Raw genomic sequence first — 23,842 nt, 5'->3', positions numbered from 1 at the left:
CAAAGGTGGAGTGCAGAACCCTTGGGGAAGTGAGAGACCTGAGGGGCTCCTCAGATGAGGGGGGTCTCCAGGTAGGGTGCGATGCAGCAGGAAGAAATGGCCCAGGTCAGAACACACCCCCACTGGCTGCATTTCCCTTCTGGAGGCGGCTCAGGGTTGGGTCAGCTCACCAGGCCTCAAGCCCCAGCTTTGTGGTTCACTTGCTGTGTGACCTTGGGCCAGGCACTGCCTCTCTGTGCCTCTGGTACCTTCCAGCTCTGACCTCCTTCTGAGTTGGGCTTGGGACTGGGGGTCTCCTGGCCTTCACTGACCTGACGGGTGTCCCTTGCTCCAGGGCTGAGACCCAGGAGGCTGGAGGGGAGAGGTGGCTTTGGGACTTCCAGGACCACTCCACGGGGCTGTGTGGGGTCTCTGCCTCCCACACACTGGTCTTTCTACCCACTTGGGACTTCTTGGAGAGGCTTGTGTGTGTGTGGCAATTATTTCCTCCATTCTGTGGGTTGTCTTTTTCTTTTTTAAATTGTGGTAAAATATGCGTAACATAAAATTGACCATTTTAACCATTTTTGAGTGTACAGTTCAGTGGCATTAAGTACATTCACACTGTTGTGCAACCATCACCACCATCCATCTCCAGAACTTTTTCCTCTTCCCCAACTGAAACTCTGCCCATTAAACCGTAACTTGGAGAGGCTTTTTTAATGGTGGATTTAGGAGGGCAGGTTGGGGGCAGCCCTCCCCGGGGGACCTGGAGGAAGCTGTGAGAGGAAGTGAGGGAATGGGGAACAATCTGGTGAGAAAAGGCGGGAATTTACAAGAGAAACCGGGGGCCCATGAGGGGTGGGCATGCTCACCTCCAAGACCCCGCCCTGCCGGGGCTTTCCTGATCCCCTGCACTGGGCTCTTTATTTCCTTCCTGCTGCCTCCAACTGCTGGCTGCCCCCTGCACCCATCCTGGCTTCTCTCTCTTTCCCCCTGCAGGACAGTGGGCATTTTAACTGCTTCACTGACTCCTGCCGGCAGTGGCTCAGTGTTGCACCTGCTTCAGAGATTTGATGTGGGGGGTGACGGGGGGATGGACTGGGAGCCGGGTGGGGGGCCCCAGAAAGGGATTTGTCCACAAGTTTCTAAATGTCAGATGTCAGCTGGGTGTGAAGTCAGAGCCAGGAGACCAGCTTCCTGGGGGGTCGAGGGGTGCTGAGTGGTGAGAGAAAGAAAGAAGGGCTTCATTCTCTTCTTGACCCACCTTGGGAAAGAGCCCCCCCGGGGGTCTGGAGCTAGAATAACAGTTAAGGCCTTTTGTGGTCCTGGGGGTTCCCAGCGGCCTTTGAAAGCCCTGGGGGTGTTCAGCTGGAGAAGTCTGGGTGCATGGGTGTGAGATGGAATTTCTCAAGTATTTGAAAGGCAGTCTCCCCCCCGCCACCAGGAGGAGGTCCACGTGCTTTGGTGGTCCCAGGAGGGAGGGGAAAGGACCATCTGGGGACTGAGGGGAGTGACTGGGAAGTGACGTCAGATTCGTGTGAGGAGCAGAAGGAAGGACGCCCTAAGGCCCAGCGTGGTTCTGCAGGGAAGTCTCCCTAGGGATACTGCAAGCCTGGTGCCTCAGTTTCCTCCCAGGAAGAGGGGCCGCCTGAGTCTTGCCTGGAGGAGGCAGGTGAGGGGCACAGGGCAAGATCTTTAAGGACCTTCCTTTCTCCGGGGCCTGGGTGTGGAGCCTCCTCCCCTCCCTTTGCCCCTAGAGGAGTCCTGTCCAGGACTTCTTGTGGATGTACCGTCGTGGACAGAGCACAGCAGGCTTTGGCATCAGGGGGCCGTCCTGGGACGAGTGACATCACCACTCCAAACCTCAGGGCTTGGGGAGGTGGGAGTGGCACCTACTTCTCAGGTTGGCCGAGAAGAGCCCATGTGATAGTTTTGAGAAAGCCCTTTGTAACCCAAAAAGCACTTTACAGACTTGTCTCCATGCTTGGCATACAGTAGGTACTCAGGACTTGCTTCCTGGATTTCTTCCTTGTTTCCTCTGCCCAAGACCACCTCTTACAGTGGAAGCGGCTGCCCTGCAGTGGTTGTGGGGTTGGCCTGGCCAATTATACGAGCGTTTATTAAGCTCCGAGTATATGCCATGCCCTGGTCTGGCACAGAGAGAAGACAGTGGGTATTCCCCTGCCCACTCTTGCCTAGTGGCGGAGGGGACAGGCAAGTCAACGTGTCATGCCAGGGGCGGCAGCCTCGAGGTGCGCTCCTCCCAGCGCCCTTCAAGAGAACCTGCTGCAGGATGCATCAGCTGACTGTCCCCGGCTGCCACACCTTCAGGATTCCCTGCTGTATTTGCACAGAGGCCGCCATCTGCCTAGGCTGCTTCTGGCCAGTGGCTGAGCCTGGGGCCCTTCCTCCCAACCCTCCCTCCTGCTCCCATCCCTTCACAGGTATCAGACCTGCAGTGTGGTCGGAAGGCTCTCCCCACTCACCCCTGCCCCTTGCGCCTCGTCTTCTGCAGGCATTTCCTTCGATTAACCTCCTGCACTGCTGACTTTGCCTTGGTGTCTGCTTCCAGCAGATGGGAGCTGACACGCAGCGTAAAGTAGCACGTGCACTGACCGACGGGCGCCGTTATCCCGAGCAGAGCCTGGCTGACCAGGCTTTGAGGGCAGGCCAGAGGGGACATCAGATGTCTTGCCTGGTTGCTGGAGCACGGGGGCAGCCAAGTGTTGTGGGTGGAAAGGCGAGCACTGAAGTCTGGCTGCCTGGTGTGAGTCCTGGCTCTGCCCCTTACCGGCGGGATGCCTGGGGCAGGTGGGTTCACGTCCCTGAACCTCAGTTTCCTCATCTGCTGGAGGAGGATAAGGTGGCTCCTGCCTCCTGGGGTGGGGGGGTGGGGATGAGGCTTCAGTGAGTTCATGCAGGTGAGCTGTGGTGCAGAGTGAAGGCTCAGGTCTCTCCTTCCTCCTTTGCTGCCTCCTTCCCTGTAGGAGCGAGACTGTGCAGGGGAGGGGGCCCGATGCCCTCTCTGAACCCACTGCCTCTAGCCCCAGAAAGCACCGTGGATGCGGGAGGTGTGTGCTCCACTGAGCCTTGGCCAGCACACTTTAAGTTAAGAGGAGCTGGCCTCACCTGGGCCTCTCCCAGCCACAGGTGTGGGGCCTTCTGGGGCATTCTGCCTCATTCTGGGGCAGCCAGAATCTTGGTAGAAGGGCAGGCAGCTAAAAGTCGATTGGCCCGTTGGAGCCAGAAGAGGGCCTCAGAGACATTTGACCCAGTGGTTCCCAAACACTAGACTTTCTGCTGCCTTAGAACCACCCAGGGGGCTTTCCCGGGCTCCAGCCCTGGAGGGTCTGGCTTAGGAGGGCTGGAGTGGAGCCTGGGAATCTGGTCAAATCTCTCCCGCTGGCGATTCAAATGTATACACAGGCAGGCCGGGGAACAACTGTCCAGTCCTGGCCCAAGGTTTATCCCCGACTGCCAGGACAGTGAATGCCTGTCTCAGATGACCTGGGGGTGCTTGGGGGGGCCTTCCGAGCCCACAGAGCTTCAGAGGCCTCCTGTTTATGGGAACATGCAGGCATGCCATTATGCTTCTGAGTTTGCTTTGGAGAGGAACAGACTCCAAGGAGCTGGGCTGTTTCCCGGTGGCTTCAAGCTGCCCCTGCCCGCTGCTGGGTGCCTCCAAGACAGCAAAGGGAGAGTGGGGTTGTGTCTGTCCCTTCTGAGAAGCCTAGCTCTGCGGGCTCAGCCAGGCCTAGCATCTTCCCTAGCCTTCCAGGATTGACTGTGTGTATACAAACCTGTGAGTTAAATTTTTTTTTTTTTATTGTTTAAAAATAGATAATGCATCCATGTGGAACAAAATTCAAACGCACAAGAAGGTATCCAGTGACAAGTTTCCTTCCTGTCTGTGGCCCAGCCACCCAGTTCCCTGGAGGCACCTGAAGTGACTGTTTCTTGCTTGTCCTTCAGAGCCCTTCCACGTGGGGGGTGTGTGTGTGAGTGTGTGCATGTATTTTATATATATATATATATATATATATATATATATATATATATATATATACACACCTTCTTTTTTTTTTCTTGGTGAGGAAGATTAGCCCCGAGCTAACATCTGTTGCCAATCTTTCTCTTTTTACTGAGGAAGACTGGCCCTGGGCTAACATCCGTGCCCATCTTCCTCCACTTTATATGTGGGACGCCGCCACAGCATGGCTTGACAAGTGGTGCGTAGGTCCACGCCTGGGATCCGAACTTGAGAACCCCGGGCTGCCAAAGCAGAGTGCGCAAACTTAACTGTGACACCACCGGGCAGCCCCCTATATACACCCCTTTTTACAGCTCCTGAAGTGCTAGAATATTAGAGTCTGTCCTGCAATTTCAGCTCCTGGCTCCCTCCTCCTTCCCCCCCCTCCCTCCTCCATACCTCAGCTGCAGAGTTGGGTAAACGATTTTCCTTAGTCCATAGCACATTATCATCATCCTTATATGTGAAATCTTTCTCTCGTGGTGTTCTCTTTATTTTCTCTTCCTCTCATCTCATTCCTTTTTCTCATAGGCACCCATGGTAGTGTGTTTGATAAAAGTTTTTATATAATGTACATATCCTCATTTAAAAAAACTATAGTGTTTTTCTGTGCATAAGTGTTGTTACTTTTCATCAATGGTATTATATGGCTACTCTGGCTCTGTTTATTACTTTCATCCCAGGAGACTGTTTTCGAGCTCGCTCCGTGTTTCTGTGTGTGTGCTCGACGGTTGGGTGTAACTGTCGGGCAGGATTCTGTGGGTGGGATCACATGACTTATCCATTCCCCGAGGACGGACGCCGAGGTGGCTCCAGCACCCCTGTCAAGGACAACACTGCCCTGACCGTCCTTGTCCACATCCACATCTGGACTTTGCTCCCAGCTCTAGAGATCGTTTTCCAGCCCCCTACATACATCTGCCTCGTGTTTTAAAATAGCTGCTTGGTACTTCTAGTTTCTGGATGTTCCATAGTTTATCTGGCCAATCGTCTCTCTGTGCAGACTTTTCAGTTGTTTTCCATCCTTCACCATCAAAACTATGAGTAATGTGTACGGTTGTCCATTTGTGCACGTGCAAGCACCTCTCTAGGCTAAATTCCTAGAAATGGAATTGCTGAGGCAGAGTCTATGCATTTGTCATTTGGAAAGATCCTGTCAAAAAGCATAAGAATGTCCCTTTCCCACCCCTCCCTGAAACTCTCTTCTAGCACTAAGATTCTTTCAGGCTCAGCGAGGGTGGGTGCCCTGGCTGGGGTAACACAGCCAGTGAGTGTTGGCACCGAGACTAGAACTCAGGAGGCTGAGCCTGGGGCAGTGATCTTTCTAAGGCACTTTGCCAGCTCCTCTGTGTCCCAAGCTTCATGGAGCCTGGGACCTTCTCTGTAAGTCTGGGGGGCTGCAGCTTCTCCTAGAATGTTTCTGGAAAGCAACCACTACCCCCTGCCCGGTCCGGTGAGGCGTCAGCCCAGGAGCTCTGTGCCTGGGGCCAGGAGCTTGCCACAAGAAGGCCCTGGGAAGCCACCGTGTCAGGCCTCTGTGGCTGCCTTGACCCCCGCCACTCCCCCCACACCCCTGCGGCATCTTCTTAAATGGCTCTGTCAGGGCGACGCATCCTTGGGAGCCTGAGTGGTGTTGCTTGGAGACAACTGGGCCACAGACCTGGGTCATTTAAGGGAGAGAGAGGGTGGGAGGGGAGGGGTGACAGGCTGTTTATTCAGGGATGGACGGTCTCCCTGCTGCAGGGTTTGGCAGAGCCCCTCTCACCCCCCCTCCCCTGCCTCATTATTCCTGGAGTCCAGGGCCTGGGATTCTGCAGTGAGACCCAGCAGAAGGCCGCTGGAGCTCCTTTCTGATAGCAGTGGGGGCAGGGGACTCTGCATGTTCTCGGAGGCACTATACAAGTGCTGGCTAGGGAAAGGGGGGGAGGGAGGAGAGGAGGGCAGAGGGAGGATGCAATCTTCTCCTGATCATAGTAGCCACAACTACTATTACGTATGGAGCTTCCTCTCGAACAGCTATTTGTTAAGGGCTTTACATTTATTAGTTCATTTAATTTCAAAACCCTGTCGAGGTAGGTATGAGTAAACTCATTTTATAGATGTGGAAACAGAGGCTCAGAGAGGCTCAGAGACTTGCCTGAGGTCACACAGCTAGTAAATGGCAGAAATTGAATTAAAACTCAAGAGTCTGTCTGATGCCAAAGCTAGAAATCACTGTATGTTGCTAGAGTGGGCAGGGCTCTCACAGGACATCCGCTTTCACCCTGAGCTGATCTGGAAGGTCATGCTGAGTGCCCCCATCCACGCTCCCCCAGCACCCTGGTCCTACCTCCTCCCTGCAGGAAACACATCGCTCTGAAATGATCAGTTTAGTTGTCTGTGAACACCTAGGGCAGGGCGAGGTCTTGCTCATCTCTGTGCCTTGAGCCCAGGGTCAGGCACATGGTAGGTACTTAAAGAAAGTTGTCACACGAAGCTTGGACGGCTGAGCAGCTGTTCTTGAGACAGGGGTCCTCCCTCTCTCCCCGACAGCCCTGCAGGGACCAGAAGACGGTGTCCTGCCCCTGAGTCTTCTCAGCTCTGGTTGGACAGACCCGGACCTCTCTACAGTCTTGCCGTCTTCCTAGGATTCCACACTCGTGCTCCTGAGCAGACATGGTCTGACCAGCTGGGTGTCCACTGAGGTACAGGGCGGGGTGGTAAAGGCTACTGGGTGTGGGGGCATGGGATATCTGTCCCTGTGTGGTCTGGGACCCCCTGCTAGAAGGAGGTTAACTCTTCAGTGCCCTAGCTATTAGAGAGAGGACAGCTCACACTGGGCTGGGCTGAACTGTGGGGTGGGATTAGGGAGCTGGGGCAGAACGGGGAGGGACAAGTCAATACATGCGTGGGTGCTGGGCTTGTGCTGTAGTCAGCATTGTCCCCTTACCCTCCTCTGAACCCAAGGGCAACCTTATGCTTTGTGGAACTTACGGCCCGCCTTCGGTCCTAGTTATCCATCTAATAAGGATGACCATATAGCCCACTCTGCACCAAGATGGTACTGTGTGGTTTGACTTCATCACTCCATTTAAGCCCCACAGCCACCTGCTCAGGTGAGTGTCATCGTTGCCTTTCATAGACGAGTTACCTGAGGCTCAGAGACCTCCCTCATTTCTCAAGTAGCCCCACCAGCACACTTTCCTTTGCCATTCTGTGGCGTTCTTATCTTCATAGCATGAATCACTCAGAAATGATCTTGCTTCTGTTTACGTGTTTATTGTGTCCCCCACCCCCACTCCACTGAAGTGTCAGCCGCATGAAGGCAGGACCTTGTCTGCCTCATTCACTGCTCAGGGCCTAGAACAGGGCTTGGAATGCAGAAGGGGACTCTATAATTGTTTGTCGACTGACTGACTGACTGACTGACTGATATTTGTCGAGCCAGAATTCTTTCTCTCTTTTCTCACTTCTTCTGATAGAGCCCTCTCCCTGTAGTATTTGAGCAATGTTCTGGAGACAGAAGCACCCTCCTCCCAGAGTTCTGGGCACTCTTCAGTCAGGCACTGAGTGGTGCTGGGGGAAGAAGGGGAGGTCCCCCTGCCCTCGGGGACCTCATCATTCTGCACAGCATTTTCAAATTGCAGGTCACAGGTAAAATCAGTTTTGTGCATTGCAAACTGCAAAAAAAAAAAAAAAGACACAGGATGGGATAGATTAGAAAGTATTAGAACGCATCACAGACAGTAAGGCTAAGCATTTCTTGTGAAACACACACATATTCATGTCTCTGTGTAGCTGGTAGCCCCAGAATAAAATGTATTTCTTACTTTCAGTCACTGTCAAAAAAGTTTGAACCTAGTGTGTGAATTTGGGAGGTGGGAGATGTCGTCTTTGGACCTAGACCCAAAGGAAGGTACAACCAATGAAGTTAATAATCCTGCTGATAATTATGATGCCAATTATTGAACATGTATTCTGTGCTGGGCAAGAGTGCTCAGGTCCCAGGGCTCTGCATAGAGGTGAGGGGGAAGGAGTCCAGAGTAGGCAGAGATCCTGCAAGCAGGGAAGAGTGCCTGGAGGAGGTGGAACCTGAACTCAGCCTTGGAGAACCCCTCTGTCCTGGCAGGTGCAGAGCTGGGTCAGAGTGAGACCTCAGGGGCAATAAAAGTAACAACAACAGTAGCTGCTGTCAGTGAGCTCTGGCTGAGTGCCAGGCGTCCCTTTAATCCTCCAGACATTCCTGGGGGGCAGGAGCTGCTCTTCGCATCATTTTACAAAGGAGAGAAATGAGAGTCAGAGAAGTGTGTTACTCTTAGATGGGGGTCACATGGCGGTAAAGATGCTGAGGCTAGAGCCAGGGCAGGTCCACCCTACTTGAAGCCCGTGTCTTTAAGCCCTGGACTGCACACAGAAGGGGCCTGAATAAACGAGGCATGCTGGATCCTGGAGATGGGGCAGTGGGCCTGGAAGGGCGGACAGCGACAGCAGGACCCTGAGGCAGCCAGGGCAGATGGGGACGGGTCTGTGTTGGGACTCCAGCAGCAGCCATGTGATACTTGAGGCTCAGAGACAGCCTGGCTCAGGGGGAGCTGCAGGCTCCAGGACACCTGCCCTGGAGGGCCCATGGGGATCCTGGTTCTTGGCAATAACATGGCCGCAGGAGCAAGGCCTGGCCGGCTGCCAGCCCTGACGTTGTCCATTCCTCGGGCCCACTGGCCCCCAGGCCGTGGCAGGCTCAGAGGGGAGCGAGGAGCAGAGAAGAGCAGTAGGGCCTGTTTCTCGTCTTTTGTTGAGTCTCATCTTTGCTGGTTTGAACCCAGCTCCTCTGCCTTTCGGCGAGTCATTTGTGCCTGTCAGGAAATAATTCTTGGCTTGAGTGTTCCCAGGAGGGAATTGGAGGTTTCCTCAGCTTATATTTTATGCACAGGGACTGAACTTGAGGGTTCTCTCGCAAGAGCACCAGCAGCTTGCTTGCTCAGGCGGAGGGAGCTGTGGATGGCCACAGGAGAGTCTCCAGGAACTGTGAGAATGGGGTTATTCGCTATTCTTTGCAGCAGCCGCTGGCCTGGTTTTGAACTATGGTGGATTGGTTTGTGTGTGTGCTACACATACTCACATCTACATACGTGCTCACTTGTATATCCACACTTACACCCGTTGGACACTTGCACAAACAAGTACACCCTTATTCACACCTCTGCAAACGTGAGCTCACACATAAATGACCAAGCACATATGTACGCACACATGAGCATACGTTTGTACAGGACCACCCACGAGGCCCTGGCATTCTTTAGATGATAAGGTGGAATCTTGGGCGCTTGTGCGTGTGGGATGTGGGGTGGGGGTAGTGCTGGTGGGCGTGCTGGCTGAGTGGGGGAGGTCCTGTTCTGGGACCTGATGGTCTCTCTCTTTGGGCTTCTGCTCGGAGCTTCCAGATCTCTCAGGGAGCTCCTGCAGCAGTCTGGGCTGAGAGAGTTGCCCTGACTGATTCTTCCCTCCTGCCAGGTCTGGGGAGAGAGGGCACAGTGCCTTCTCTTGGCTATACCTTGGGCTGCTCCGTGTCCCTTCCTTCTTGTCTTCCTCAATATCCAGCCCCTTCCCTCTCCCAGGCAAAGGTGGGACAAATCTGATCCAGAAGGCTTTGTGTGGTTGAGGGGACCCCCAGCCCCATGGCCGGCAGCCAGCCAGGGATGCAGGACTTGCTGCTCCAAGCAGGAACTTGGCAGAACCTCGGGGGCTGGGGTGGGCTGGTGAGTCTGGGCACTGTGGTCTGGATGCAGTCTGTGGCCTGTCCCTTAGACACCTCCAAGCCCCCAGCATTCTACTTCTGGGGCTGACTAGCAGAGCCCTGAGGCTGTCTGTTGGAGCCAGGAGGGCTGTGACTACTGGCTCTCCTGAGGACATCTCTGCTCTGGGCTTTTCTGCTAGATTCCACAAGAACACCTACTGTGGGCACAGTGAATAGGAATGACCGCAGCATCTGCTAGACAGTGAGGGAGGGGGAATAGCGTGTGTGTATATGTGTGAATGTGCATGCATGTTTGTGTTTGTGTGTGTATATGTGTGTGTACGTGCTAGCGCACAAGCCTACCTTAGTCCTGGCTGAAAGGGGGCATTATCCTGGACCGCAGCATCCTCAGGATCGGGGGGCATCAGGTGTGGAATCTGACAGGGTAGGGTGGGTTATGGGGTCGTGGCAAGCAGAAGAAGGAACAGAATGGCGCCCAAGGATGCGCCACACACTCCACCCGGGCATCCCCTGCCCCGGCTCCCTGGCTCCTCAACAGTTCTTTGAAGGCGGACAGGCCGTCTGATGGACGAGGAACTTGGGGATCAGAGAGTTATGTCACTTGTCCCAGACCACACAGCCAGTAAACTGTGAGCCAATTTGAGCTTAGCTCTGCTGGATGCTGAAGGTCAGGTCTGCTTCCCAGGGCCGCTCCTGGACTTTCTCTGCTCTCCTCCTCCTCATATACTCCTGGTGGGGCAGGAGGAGGCCTGGAGCTCAGGGCGTCCTCTTCCTTTGGCCTCAGTTTCCTCATCCACTAGAATAGGGATAATATAAGTATTTATCCCAGGAAATCATCCAGGTAAAGCACCAGAGACCTAGGTGCTGGAGGCTGGGTAAGAGCAGCACAGATGACAGTCATTCCTCTTGTCTTTATTTATTCTTAGCGCTCACGCTGTGGGGATGGGGGCTTTCAGAGCCTGCATGCCCCTCTCCCAGCCCAGCGCCCTCTGGCCCCACCTTGGACAGAGGTGAGGCCTGCTCGGTCTTCATCCTGGGGGTACCGGGCTCCACAGACTCCCGCTCCAGCTCTGACTAGGGGCGAGGCAAGCAGTGACAGGTGAGGAAAAAGGATTTCCGAGTGTGGAGGGGAGAGGGGGGAGGTGACTCACCGACCACAATAAGGCCCGTCCAGGGAGAGGAAGCAGTGGTGAGAGAGTGAACGCACGTGGGTGCCCGTGGGGGCGTGCGAGCCGAGGACAGATGTGGGCTGCAGGGGCGTCCGCAGGGGCCTGGCTGGACTGCCGCCAAGTGCCAGCCCCGCGCTGCGCCGGAGGCCCGGGGAGGCCCCTCTGGCGCGGGGGGATGGTGCGTGTCACCGCCGGGAGCCATGGGATGGGGGCAGAGGGACCTCTCCCCTCCCGAAGTTTCTGCCACGCTCTTTCCTTTTCGCCTCTGGGGGCTGAGGGGCGCGTTTCCCTGGGCGTCCAGAGCTTGGGAGAAGCCCACTATTGAGCGGACAGCCTACTCTTTAAAGGCTCGCCCGTTGACACCTGGGGTGGCTGAGGCCCAGAGAGGACGATCGCCTGGCTCAGGTTGCACAGCACAGTGAGGCTTTTTCCCGGTGTCCGGATGCTTGGCTCGGCCTGGCTTTGAAAAGCAGAGAGGGGCGAGGAAGCCCAGGTCCGCCGATCTCCCGGCGAGCTGGAGTCTGGGAGGGGATGTGGCGCCGAGAGCATTTGCTTCTTTCTCCAGCCAGAGGCTAGATGTAGGGTTTGGGCATCTTCCAGAACGAGCTGAGCTAATGACAAGGGAAGAGGAACTGGCTTTCCAGACAGTCTCCCCCGCCCCAAACTTTTCCTCCCGGCGGAGGGTGGGCCGGCGGAGGGAGGCAGCGGGGCCGGGGAGGGTGGGGCCAGCCGTCCGCCAGTGCCCCGGAGCCGCCGCTCTGGGATGCCAGTCGGGCCGCGGCTTGGGTGAGTGTGTCTTTAAATCCGAGCCCCCCGCCCCCTCGGCGGCTGGGGCCGGGGCTCGGGCTGGCGGGGCGGTGGCGGCCGCGGTGATTGGCGGCTCGGCCGGGTCCGCCCCTCGGCGAGGGGGACGCGGGGCGCCGGGAGCCGCGCGGCGCGCTCGGGCTTGGGCGCGCGGCTCCCATCGCAGGCGAGCGCGGACTCCTGCTCTCGTGGCCTCGCCTCGTCGCGCCCGGCCTGCCCGCCTCCGGAGCCGCCTCTGCCCACGGATGGGCTGGGGAAGTTGGGAGGAGCGAGCCGGAGCCCGCGCCGGGCGCGCCCCGCCGCTGCCTGACTCGGCGCCCGCAGTTCGGGCGCAGCGCGCCGGCCTCAGGAGCGCGGATGCCCCCCGGAGCTGCGGGCTGGCAGGTACCGACGCGTCGGGACCTGGGGCTGGCGAGGGGAGGGCAGATCCGGAGTCCTCTGGGCACTCCCAGCCCGAGGCTGCTCCGACCACCCACTCCACCTCCCCCGGAGCTCACGCCTCCCTGGGTTCCCCGGAGAGGAGGGGTCCTGGGTCTCCACCCAAACCCGCACGGGGTTGGTGCCTGGGAGAGAAGCGGGAGCTCACATATTGAGCAGCGACCAGTTATGCAGTCGTACTGTATGTCGGGCTCTGGGCTGCCCCCTCCCCTGAGGTTTCCCTCGGACTGTGGCAGACGTGCGCCGGCGACACCTCCACCCTTCATGGCTAGGCCTGGGGGCATGGCCCAGGAGTCAGGCTTCCTGCAAAGTTAGGGGGAGGGAAGACATCTTATGATCCACGCGTGGGGTCTCCCGGGCTCATCTTTAGGGAGCTTGACGCCCATGGAACCGGGAAGAGTCCAGAGGTCCCAGTGGGTGCAAGCTTTGATTCTGGGCCCCATCTGGCCATCCGTCTGTGGACCTGGGTCTCTCAGGAGAGCCCCCTTTTTATCTTCAGAGGTTTTTCCTGAAGGGGCAGTGAACTGTCAGAAAGCAGAGTGTGGTGTGTGGGAGACCTGCTGGCCCAGACTCAAAGGTGGCCAGGAGAATTGGAACATGTTCTTATCTCTTGGGGAGTCAGAGATGGAAGAAAAGCTTCCTGGCTTTAGGAAGCTCTTGGGCTTCTCTATTCTCCCAACCAGAGGTCCAGGCACCAACTCCTCAGCTTCTGTGGAGAGTCAACCTGCATCCAGTGACCGAGCACCCCTTAAATGCTGGGCTTTGTCGGGGGAGAGTGGGAGGAGTTGGAGAGCTCTGCCCTTAGGTGGCTCAGCCCCATAGGGGAAGACAAGACATAAACACAGAGAAAGGTCACTGATGTGGGGTTTCCATACCAGTCTGGATTAGTAATAATAGTGGAAATGCCAAGAGGCTACAACAATAATTGCTAAGTGAGTGACAGAGGCTGGGGGATCTGGGATCCAGCTCTCACGCAACCATGCAAATATGTTAAAATGTTCCAGCTCCATACCCATCGTTCCTTATTACCGTGCTGGTAATGAGAACCCATCACCACCTCCCTGGACAAGGAGCAGCAATCAGGAGATTGTCCTGCATGTATGTGCCCCCAGCCCCACTCCCAGCTGGTCTTTTCCTGCCGGTAGTTTTCTGAAGAAACCCATTTGGTTTCTGGGATCAGGCTGAGCACAGGACTCTCCCAGCTGCCCTGGAGCTCCTGAGGTTTGGGGTCTAGATCCAGCCTTATAGGAGGTCCAGAGGCCAGCGGGAAGGAAGTCCCCACTTCCTTTCTGAAGGCAGGCGGCTGGGGATGAGGCTGGGAGGCTGGAGGCCCTGAGCCAGACGCTGTTTCCTGTGAGTGCAAACAGGTGGCCGCTGGCCACAGGGTGTTGAGTTGGGTTGTTGGAGGTGGGCAGCTGGGTGGGGCTGGCTTGAGGTGGGTGAGTGGTACTTCACCTCTGAGGTTCTGCTGTGTCTGGGGCTCTGCCCCCTCCCCCATCATCTCTGGCAGGTTTCTGTTTCTCTAGAACACTGTGGGGGTGGCACTGTGCTTGTGCATATGGCCTTGGGCGCTGCTCTGGGAGTGGGAGTTGCTCAGCTCACCCCACAGCCCTTGGCCAGCCCTGTGAGCACTTGGGTGGATACACCCCCCTGCCTCCAAACAGGTGGTCCACACAGGGTCACTCGGGTGCGGGTGGGGGATGCTGGTGGGGGCCGAGATGTGCGTGCTTAAGTTTACGGCTGCGTGGGCAGAGGCAGAGAGGAACTGGATACAGATGTGCATGAAGACAGACACAGGAGGACAAGCAATCCAGGGGCGTAGACATGTGCAGGGGGTAGACAATGTGAACTCATCAACATGGACCACACACGGGCCACAGCCACTATATAGACAGACCTACACCGTCATGGGGATTTGAACCTATCCACACGGCAGGCAGACTTGTCAGGGGGCAGACATATGGGCAGACCCACGGGAGCACAGACAGGGATGTGAGCTGACATTCACGGACACAAGACGTGGAACCACACAGAAGAGGCTTCGGTGCCTGGGCAGACATGGAGTTGGCTGTGGGCTCCCCAGGGACACAGACACGTGTACCTGCCGAGTCACCCAGCAGCAGAGGCAGGACACGGACAGAGGTGGGACCGAGATGCAGTCCAAGGCACGTGCTCCTGGGCGTCCCCGTGACCCCGTGTGGCAGCAGTGCCCTGAATTTGTTCCGTTTGGGGTGGTGGTGGTGCAGGCACTCTGTGGTGTGGCTTCATTTCTAGACCCCACTTTGGGGTTTGAAGACCCCAAAGGGCTCAGTATCCTTTGTTTTACTCTGAGAGTCATTTGACCTCCCCATTCCCTAAGTTACAGGGCTGCGTGCATGCCTTAGGCCCCAGCAGGGGCTCCTTGAACCTTCCAGTCTCTTCTTGTCTGGGTCTCCAGAGCTTCCTGCAGTGAGACCTCATGGCCAGGGCGGGGGAGGAACCTGGCTGGGGACTCTCCTCCAGAGCCCAGGCCTGAGGGTCTCTGGCAGGGAAGCAGCAGTCCCTAGGGGAGAGAAAGAGTAGATATGCAGTTGGGTCTTTGATGAGACCATTGTCCTCTGTGTGGACTGCCCCTCCTGCAAACCTGGGCTTGCACAGGGGAGGGGGTCCCCCACCTTCTGGTTACAGTCACCTCTCCTCTGCCCAACCTGGAGATTGGGAGTCAGCCCAGACTCAGATACAGTTTGATACTCACTCACTGTGTGACCCTGGACAAGTTACTTAATATTTTAACTAACTCAGCTTTAAGATGAAACTCCTCATCTTAAAAATAGGGCCAGTAACCCCTAGCCCTTGGGGTGTTGTGGGGGTTAAATGGGAGATAGTCACTGGAAAGCATGTGGCACTCAGTCAGTGAGCTTTGATTAGGAGCTTTCCCCGGTGGCCAGGACTCTCCAGAGCTGATTCAGCAGCCAGGGGCCTGGCCCTGGGCAGGCTAGGCAGGCAGCCGCTTCTCATTCTGAAACCTGGGGGGCTTTGTCTTCACCCCCTGCCCACCGGCCACTCCTTAGCCCTGTGGGACCTCCTCATGCAGGGTCAGGAAATGGCAGGCAGGGCATATGGAAGCTTGGTCCTGCTGCCTGCTGGGCCTCTGGGAGGGGAGCCAGTGGTTTGCTAAGAATAGCCCCAAATCATGGCTCTGCCTCCCACTGGGCAGCTGTGTGCCTCCCTGGTCCCAGCCAAGGTGCTTGCAGATGGGCCTTTTATGTTTCCTGTGACTGGCACTCAGCACGGGGGTGGGCCTGGGAGCAGTAGGCTGGGTCTGGGAGGAGGCCCTCCTGCTCTTCCTAGGTCTTTGGGTGATACCTGGGGAAAGAGAAGTCCCAGGAAGCACTGGCCTTTACAATCTCTGCCTTCCTCTTCCACTCAGATCTTGTCCTGACAACTGCCCCCTTGACCATCTTCCTACCCCCTAATGGACCTCTGGTGATTAAGAACACTGGCTCCAGAACTAGACCACTAGAGTCTGAATTTTGGCTCCTTCCTTCACTAGCTGTGTGTCCCCAGGCAACTCACTTAACTTCTCTGTGCCTGATTGCCTTGTGTAACAGGGTTAATGACAGTAACTCCCTTATAAGATTGCCACCAGGATGGAAGGAGGTGGTGCACGGAGAACCTGGGGGGAAGTAAGTGCTCTGTAAACATTAGGTGCTGCTATTTACCATGATTACTATTCTCTCAGCAGAGGGAGAGACCTGTGAGGCCAGGGTGCACACACCCGGAGGCCAGGGTGTGTGCACAGTGCCTCCTGGTGGGAAGGCACCAGGATGCTTCTTATTCAGGTCCCTGGCCCTTCCTGGCCCCCGGGGTCAGTATGAGATGCAAGGGACTGAAGGTGAGTGAGACCCAGCCCCTGCGCGGTGAGAGAGGCTCGTGTGTGTATGTTACACCATACCCCGCGGGGACCTTCCCGGGTCTGTGTAGCTATGGTTGGAGCTGGAGAGAGGGAAGGGCTTGCCTGGGGATGGGGTGATGCTTCAGATGGGCTTTGAAGGATGGCTAAGAGTTTGCAAGCATGAGGGAAGGCTTCCCAAGCAGAAAGAGCAGTCCATGCAGAGGTGTGACAGCTTGGTGTGTTCAGGGAATGTGGGCAGACCCACGGATCTGGGGAGAGGACCCACCCTCAGCACTCCTGGCCTGTCAGGAAAGAACTTGTGTACTGGGACCTTCTGTCCCTCCCACCCTGGGCTCTGGGGCAGCCCAGGTTCCCCTGTTAGGACCCGGAAGCTGGACTCCCATCAGAATTCCGGGCCTTCACTTTCCTTTTAGGAATCACATTTGCTGTCCCCCCATTCTCCAGAGACCCCTGCCCCCCACCCTCTTATAAATGCCTGCCAGCCCTCCCTGGGCTTATTTTTGAGCTGGGGCTCCAGACTGCTCCCACCCCAGTATCAACATGCCTGTTTTTGCTCTTAGCTAAGATGCCCATGGGTTAATAGGTCCCCGCCTGGGGAACGAACGGAAGCCTTTGTAACCTTTCTTTCTAACACTAGCATTCCTAGACCTTGGAAGATGTTTTATATAGTTCCTGTAACTGACATGTGGCCTGGCTTTAGCTCTGAGGGGTGCCCCTACTTGGGCCGGGGCTGGGTACTCTGATGAGAGGGACGTGGGGCATCTGGGGTTACCTCCATGCCCATGGCAGGCAGCAGGGAGCATCTGGGAACGGGGTGTGTTGCTGCTGATCCTGCGGGCTCCCAGGGCGCTAGGACTTTCGGAAATTCCAGGAGGCGGGAGGGTGTGGTGCTGGGAGGGCTGTGGGTCCACGGCCGGGCTTCCCGCCCTCGCCCATGAGAAACAACCCCACTGCCAAGAGGCTGGGTTGAGAGAGGTGGGTGAGAGGTGGGAGGGGAAGGAGGTGGGTGCCCTCAGATGACCTTGGACCTTGCCAGCCTCTGCAGCCTGCCAAGCCCCGGGCCCTGCCTGTCTGCAGGCTGTGTGGCCTTTGTCCGGCCCTCCCCAGAGTGGAGGACAGGGACACTTGAGCGTTTTGAAGATTCTGTTTAGAATCCCCTTTCCTTTTTCTTTTCCTGGAACTGTAGACCCCACGAAGGAGTTAACTCTTTTCCTGCTGCTCACAGAGTGGCTGGTGGAAAAGTCCCATTTGATTGCTGCCCTATGGTTACTGAGTCCTTCCTCCTGGGGTCCCTGAGGTTGGTGCTGACCTTCACCTCCCCAGGGGCAGCCTCCATCAGAGCCCAGGGCCCTGGTGGGCAGGGCCTAGAAGGCCTTATCCAGCCTGGATCTGCATGCTTGCCTGCTGGTGCTTCAGCCCTAGTGTGACCACCTTCCTGATGGGTGCTCACTCCTGCCCCCCTCGGCAGCCCCGTCTGGTGACGGAGCTCACGGACTGTGGGGGTCTCCTGCAGGCACTGCTTGGCTGGCTCCCTCCAGGCCTGGTGGGCAGCTCTGGTTTCCAAATGCCCCAGAGAGAAGGGCCCAGCCTGGAGATGGGGCCCCAGAGTTGCAGAGCCCTTGGGGGAGGTCTCCCCTATACCGGGCTCTGAGGCAGAGGTGGATAAGCCCCAGATTAGCAGTTGTCTGCTTCCTCTGAGCTCAGTTCTCTCATCTGCAAAATGGGTATAATATTTTTTCCCCGTCTACCTTAAAAAAAAGTTTTTTTTAAATCAAAGTGAAATTCACTTATAATTAACCATTTTATTTTATTTTGTTATTTATTTTTTTTAAATAAAATTAACCATTTTAAAGTGCACAATTCAGTGGCATTGAGTACACTCACAGTGTTGTGCAACCACTGCCTCCATCAAGTTCCCTAACATTTTCATCACCCCAAGGGAAAACCTGCACCCATTAAGCAGTTACGCCCCATTCCCTCTTCTACCTTACTTTAAAGAAAAGTTTCATTGAGGTGTACATACCCTAAAATTCACCCATTCTAAGGAGGCAGCCTGGTGAGTGTTGGTAAGTGTCACAGACGTGCAGCCGCCCCCCAGTCGAGTCTGAGCACACTTCTGTCACCCAGAAGCTTCCTCGTGCTCTGATGCCATCAGTTGCCACTCCCACCCCGGTCCCAGGCCCACTTATCTCCTTTCTGTCACTCTGCTTTTCTTTTTTCCAGATTTTCACGTAAATGGGCCCATGGAATAAGTAGTCTTTTGTGTCTGGCTTCTTTACGCAGCGTGATGTTCTTGAGCTCGTCCACCTTGTGGCATGTTTCAGGAGTGCGTTCCTTTTTCACTGCTGAGTAGTATTCCAGTGTGTGGAGGGACCACAGCTTGCTTATCGAGTTCTCAGTTGACATGCCTATCTTGCTTTTGAAAATATTTTCAATTAAAAATAATTATCTTAATGAAAAGATTCAAGTACCTTCATGCACTGCGTAGTGATATTTTGGTCAACCATGGATCGCATATACGACAGTGGTCCCGTGAGATCAGTACCACACAGCCTAGCTGTGTAGTAGGCTGTACCATCTAGGTTTGTCTAAGTACACTCTATGATTGCACAGTGATGAAGTCGCCTAACGACGCATTTCTCAGAATGTATCCCCATCGTTAAGCCACGCACGACTGTAGTAGCTTCATAGAGAGAGAGTAAAATGTAAAACCTCCCCTTTCCCCTTCTGACTTCCTCTCTTCACCAGAGGGAAAGCTGTCGGCACTTTGCTGACTACCCCTCGGTCTTTTTCCTGTGCCTCTATGTGAATTTGCAGTTTTTGATTTGGGGATATAAATGGGATCACACTTGTCCATGGCTCTGGGCCCCTCTTTTCCACTTAGCCCTCGGTCCTGGCGAGTGTCCCCAGCACTTCCATTGGTGTTCTGCCCGCATGCCCTGGAACTGTGCCCCTGAGCTGAGGGCTGAGAGATGGCGGCCTGGGCCATGCGAGCAGGTGTCCGTCTCCCCCTGCCCTGAGCTGGGGCTCAGGGAGGCTTTGGGGAGAGGGAGTGAAGGCTTCCTGGAGGCGGTCAGTTCAGAGCAGGTTCCCGCAAGAGGGAGCAAAGGGAGCAGTCTGTCCTGGGGGCGGGCGTCTGGGTGGACGTGCGCTCCTTCTTACCTCCTTCTTACTTCACCACCACCTCCCGGAAGCGGCAGCAGGGGCTTCCTCTTCCTGTGTCTGTGAAGTGTCTCCGGAAGGAACAGGCCCCAGGAGAGGGAGACTTGTTGGCTTGACAGGAGATGGACCCTGAGGCTTCCCTTCTTGTTGCAGCAGAGTTGCCCCTGGCTGAGCAGACTCTTCTAGGCAGCATGCTTGGGGTCTCACGGATCAGAACCCTGTCCCGCACAGCGGGCTTCGTGTGGCTGGAGGGGGGGATGTCTGCGGCCTCCTGAGGAGGAGGGTGCCTGTGCTCAGGTTTGCATGCTCCTGACTCTACCCCGACCCCAGCCAGCTGGGTCACTGAGGCTCTGAATCTGTATTGTCATCCTTCTTGCCTGCACACTGCCATCGATGCATAAGTGAATCACATCCCCCTTGTTTTTAAGTTTTTCTTAATTTAATAATTCAAAGTAGTGCCTTAATACTGTTGTGTGAAGTGGGTTCCAGGGGATAGGAATCCTGTCTTGTGGAGTTCCAGGGCAGCAAACTGTGCCCCCACTGTGGGCTTGTCTTATGACTCAGGATTTCGTTGTAGCCTCTGTCTTCTGAGCCCTTGGGGACAGTGTAGGGGGAGGGGGTGGGGAGGGGGCCTGGGAAGGAAGCTATGAATAGGTGAGTTCGTTGATTTCTCCAGCCTAGTGCTACTCAAACCTGGATAATATATCGACCCCCCCCTTTAATAATAGCTTTATTGAGATATAATTCACATGCCATACAATTAACCCATTTAAAGTGTACAATTCAGTAGCTTTTAGTGTATTTACAGAGTTGGACATCTGTCCCTACAGTCTAATTTTACAGCATTTTCATCAACCCAAGAAGATAACCCTGTACCCGTAACTCGTCACTCCCCACCCCCAGCCCGCCAATCTACTTTCTGTCTCCATAGATTTGCATGTTCTGGACATTTCATATAAATGGAATCATACAGTATGTGTTTTTTTTTGTGGACTCCCTTTTAAAGGAAAAAAAAATGCCTTACTTGATTTAAATTTCTTTATTTGAATATAACTTATATGTGTACAAATATAAACTGGGTATAAATGCCTTAGACCTATGTAGTTTTTATGTAACTATAAAACAAACATGAAATAAAGCCAGAAAAAAACTAACACCACCAGAAAGACAACCCATTTCCAATGAACAATGTTAATGTAAGTGGAAGGATGTAAACTGGTTGATAGTAGAGAGCTGGGCCCCTTCTGTCCCCCTGCCTCTGTCGCGTGAGCCTGCTCTGCAGAGTGGGATCAGTAATTGGGCTGGCTGGGTGGTTTGGGGCAATTCTCATTCCTCACATTTGAGCCCAAACTACCAGTGAGTAATCCCCAAATGTCTGTTTTAATCGAGCATCGCTTGAGACCTGGAAAGTGGCTTGTTTGACTGAAGATAAGGGCGGAACAGTGGCGTTATTGAAATCTGTGTATAGTGCCTCTTACACTCACTTCTGTGGGAATCAGGCGTTTGGCACAACAGAGATGGCTCTGCTCAGTTCACACAGATGCTCTCAACATGGATGTGGTCCTGACTGCTAAGATGCCGGGCCTTTGAATTGGGCACGTCCAGGCTGCCATGGGCTGTGGGGTGGCTCAGCTCTCCACCCCACCCTCCTTCTCCTGTTTGAACCACAACCTTTGTTTGTACTGTGTGCCATGATGTCATTTGGCCTTCACGAGAAGGAACTGAATCGTAAACACAGGAGCAGACTTGAGCCCCAAATTGCACGGTAGCACTGGCTTACGAAGGTCATTCAGATGACCCAGGATATACGCTCATTATTATTATTTTTTAATTGAGGTGAAATTCATATAACATAAAATTAACTGTTTTAAAGTGTGCAATTCAGTGGCATTTAGTACATTCACAAGGTTGTGCAACTATCGTCTCTATCTGATTCCAAACATTTAAAAAACTTGACTGTGGTAAGAACACTTAACATGAGACTTACCCTCTTAACAAATTTTTAAGTATACAGTACATTATTGTTGACTGTAGGGACAGCGTTGCACAGCAGATCTCTAGAGTTTATACATCTTGCTTAACTGAAACTTTATGTAGTAACTCCCCATTTCCCACTGCCCAAGCCCCGACAGCCACCATTCCACTCTGAGTCTGTGAATTTCACTTGTTTAGATTGCTCATGTAAGTTGGACTCATGCAGTATTTGTCTTCCTGTGACTGGCTTATTTCAGTTAGCATAATGTCCTCAAAGTTCATCCATATTGTAGCATATTGTAGATTTTCCTTTTTTAAGACTGAATAATATTCCATTGTATGTATATACCACATTTTCTTTATCCATTTGTCTGTCAGTGGACCTTTGGGTTACTTCCACCTCGTGGCTATTGTGAATAGTGCTGCAGTGAACATGGGTATGCTAATATCTCTTTGAGATCCTGGTTTCAATTCTTTTGGGTAAATACCCAGAAGTGGGATTGCTGGATCATATGGTAATTCTATTTTAAATTTTTTGAGGAGCCTCCATACTGTTTTCCGTAGCAGCTGCACTGTATTGCATCCCTGCCAACAGTATGCAAGGGTTCCAATTTCTTTACATCCTTGCCAGCACTTGTCTTTTGTTTTTTTTTGATAATAGCCATCCTGACAGGCAGGAGGTGATATCTCATTGTGGTTTTGATTTGCATTTCCTTGATGATTAGTGATGCTGAGCATCCAAAACATTTTCATCACCCCGAAGGGGAACCCCGTATCTATTAAGCAGTCCCTCCTGATTCCCGCCCCCCTCCCCCAGGCCCTGGTAACCACTAATCTACATTCTGTCTCTATGGGTTTCTCTATTCTGGGTATTTCATATAAATGGAATCATACAACTTGTGAATTTTGTGCCTGGCTTTCACTTGGCATAATGTCTTCAAGGTTCCTTCACCTTGTAGCAGGTGTCGGGCTTCATTCCTTTTTATAGCTGAATAATAACACATTGTATGGAGATACCACGTACTGTTTATCCATTCGTCAGTTGATGGACGTTTGGGTTGTTTCCACTTTTTGGCTGTTGTGAATAATGCTGCTGTGGACATTTGTGTATAAGTATCTATCTGGAAACCTGTTTTCAATTCTTTTGGGTGAATTCCTAGGGATGGAATTGCTGGGTTATATGGTAATTCTGTGTTTAACTTTTTGGGTTTGATATTTTGAAATTAGATAGTGGTGATGATTGCACAACATTGTGAATGTACTAAATGCCGCTGAATTATATATTTTAAAAGGGTGAATTTTATGGTATGTGAATTAAATCCCATTAAAAAAAAAAAAAGAGCTCACAGACCCTGCAGTAGCCATCCATGGAGTCTGGATTGAGTCATGTTCTCAGCCCTGGAGAGCCCAGAGTCCTGCACGGCCTCTTGGGATCCCGTGGACTTCCTGGTGGCGGGACGTGGGGCCTCAGTGCCAGCGTCCTTGTGTGGAGTGGTGGGTGGGAGTTGCCTGTCCCCCTCCCTTAGCTCATTCTGGCCCTGTCTGGCTTCTAAACAAAAGGTACCCAGTGTAAAACTCAGCTTTTCCCACCGTGAAGTGGGCCTGTGGGCGGCCGGCCTTGGCCGTGGCCCGGGCTCTGCGGGCAGCGAAGCCTGTGGCGGATCAGATGCGCCGCGCTGACTTCCCTCTGACCCACTTCCTCCCCTCTGTCTTCGTCACACCCTCAGAGTGACCGCACGGGCCTCAGGACCAGTGCCTCTTCCCTCGCGGGTCTCCAGGGCCCGCTGCTTCCGTCTGCGATGGCAGCGGGGGCCGAGACCCTGGCCCTCCTGTCTGGCTGTCCAGGCCTCGCCGCACACCTGCTTCCCCCTCGGTCTGTCCCGTCTCTGTTGGCGCCAACCCCACCCCCGTTGTTCAGGCCCAGCACCTACGTCGTCCCTGGTGCTCCGTCTCCCTCACACTTCAGAAGGGCCGTGTCGGTTAGTGCTGCTGGCTTCACCAGCAGAACGGGTCCCAGAGGAGCCCTTCCCCTCACCTCCCCACACCACCGGCCCCAGCCTCCCGCATCACTTGCGCTACTGCACTAGACTCCTGGCAGGTCTGCTGGCTTCTGCCCTACCCCCCCCCCCCCAAGACTCTTCTAACACAGCAGCCAGGGTGACCTTGTAAGAACGTACATGTCAGATCAGGGCACTTCCCGGTCCCAAGCCCCCACTGGCTCCCCATTTACTCACAGTGAAAGCCAGTGTCCTTACCATGGCCTCCAGGACACCACCATCTAATACCCACCCCCTCACTCATCTTGCTGCATCCAAACTCACGGCTCCTTCAACACACTGGGAACACCCCACCTCAGGGCCTTTGCACAGGCTGTCCCCTCAACCTGGGATGCTTTTCCTTCACAGAGCCACATAGCTTGCCGTGTTGCTTCCTTCAGGGCTTTACTCAAATGTGAAGCCTCCCTGGATACCCTGTCTAAAATTTCATGCCTCATCTCCATACCGTTTTCTTTCTCATCGCTTATCACCTCCTGATATGCCATATGTTTTACTAATTTACATAGTTTATTTCTGTGTCTCCAGCTAGCATGTATGAGGTAGGAGTTTTTGTTCTGTGCTGTTAGCTCCTAGAGTAGTGCCTTGCATGTAGCAGGT

At 54.3% G+C, this 23,842-nt stretch overlaps 1 protein-coding gene across 3 annotated transcripts in view; it reads left to right on the top strand.

Annotated features, from left to right (window-relative positions):
- PALD1 (phosphatase domain containing paladin 1) overlaps nucleotides 1-23,842 on the top strand; it is a 92,664-nt gene that overhangs the window by 5,673 nt on the left and 63,149 nt on the right. The window contains exon 1 of one of the 3 annotated variants that reach the window (XM_058543261.1): nucleotides 11,860-12,103. The exons of the other annotated variants lie outside the window; for them this stretch is intronic. The gene's annotated coding sequence lies outside the window, so the exon portion shown is untranslated. Of the gene's footprint in view, nucleotides 1-11,859; nucleotides 12,104-23,842 lie in introns of those variants that run through there. 3 annotated transcript variants of the gene reach the window in all.

The sequence above is a fragment of the Diceros bicornis genome, chromosome 6 (assembly GCF_020826845.1).
Source record: "Diceros bicornis minor isolate mBicDic1 chromosome 6, mDicBic1.mat.cur, whole genome shotgun sequence".
NCBI classification, from domain to species: Eukaryota; Metazoa; Chordata; class Mammalia; order Perissodactyla; family Rhinocerotidae; genus Diceros; species Diceros bicornis.
The sequence above is the reverse complement of the archived record's forward strand: the minus strand, read 5'-3'. Positions and strand labels throughout refer to the sequence as shown.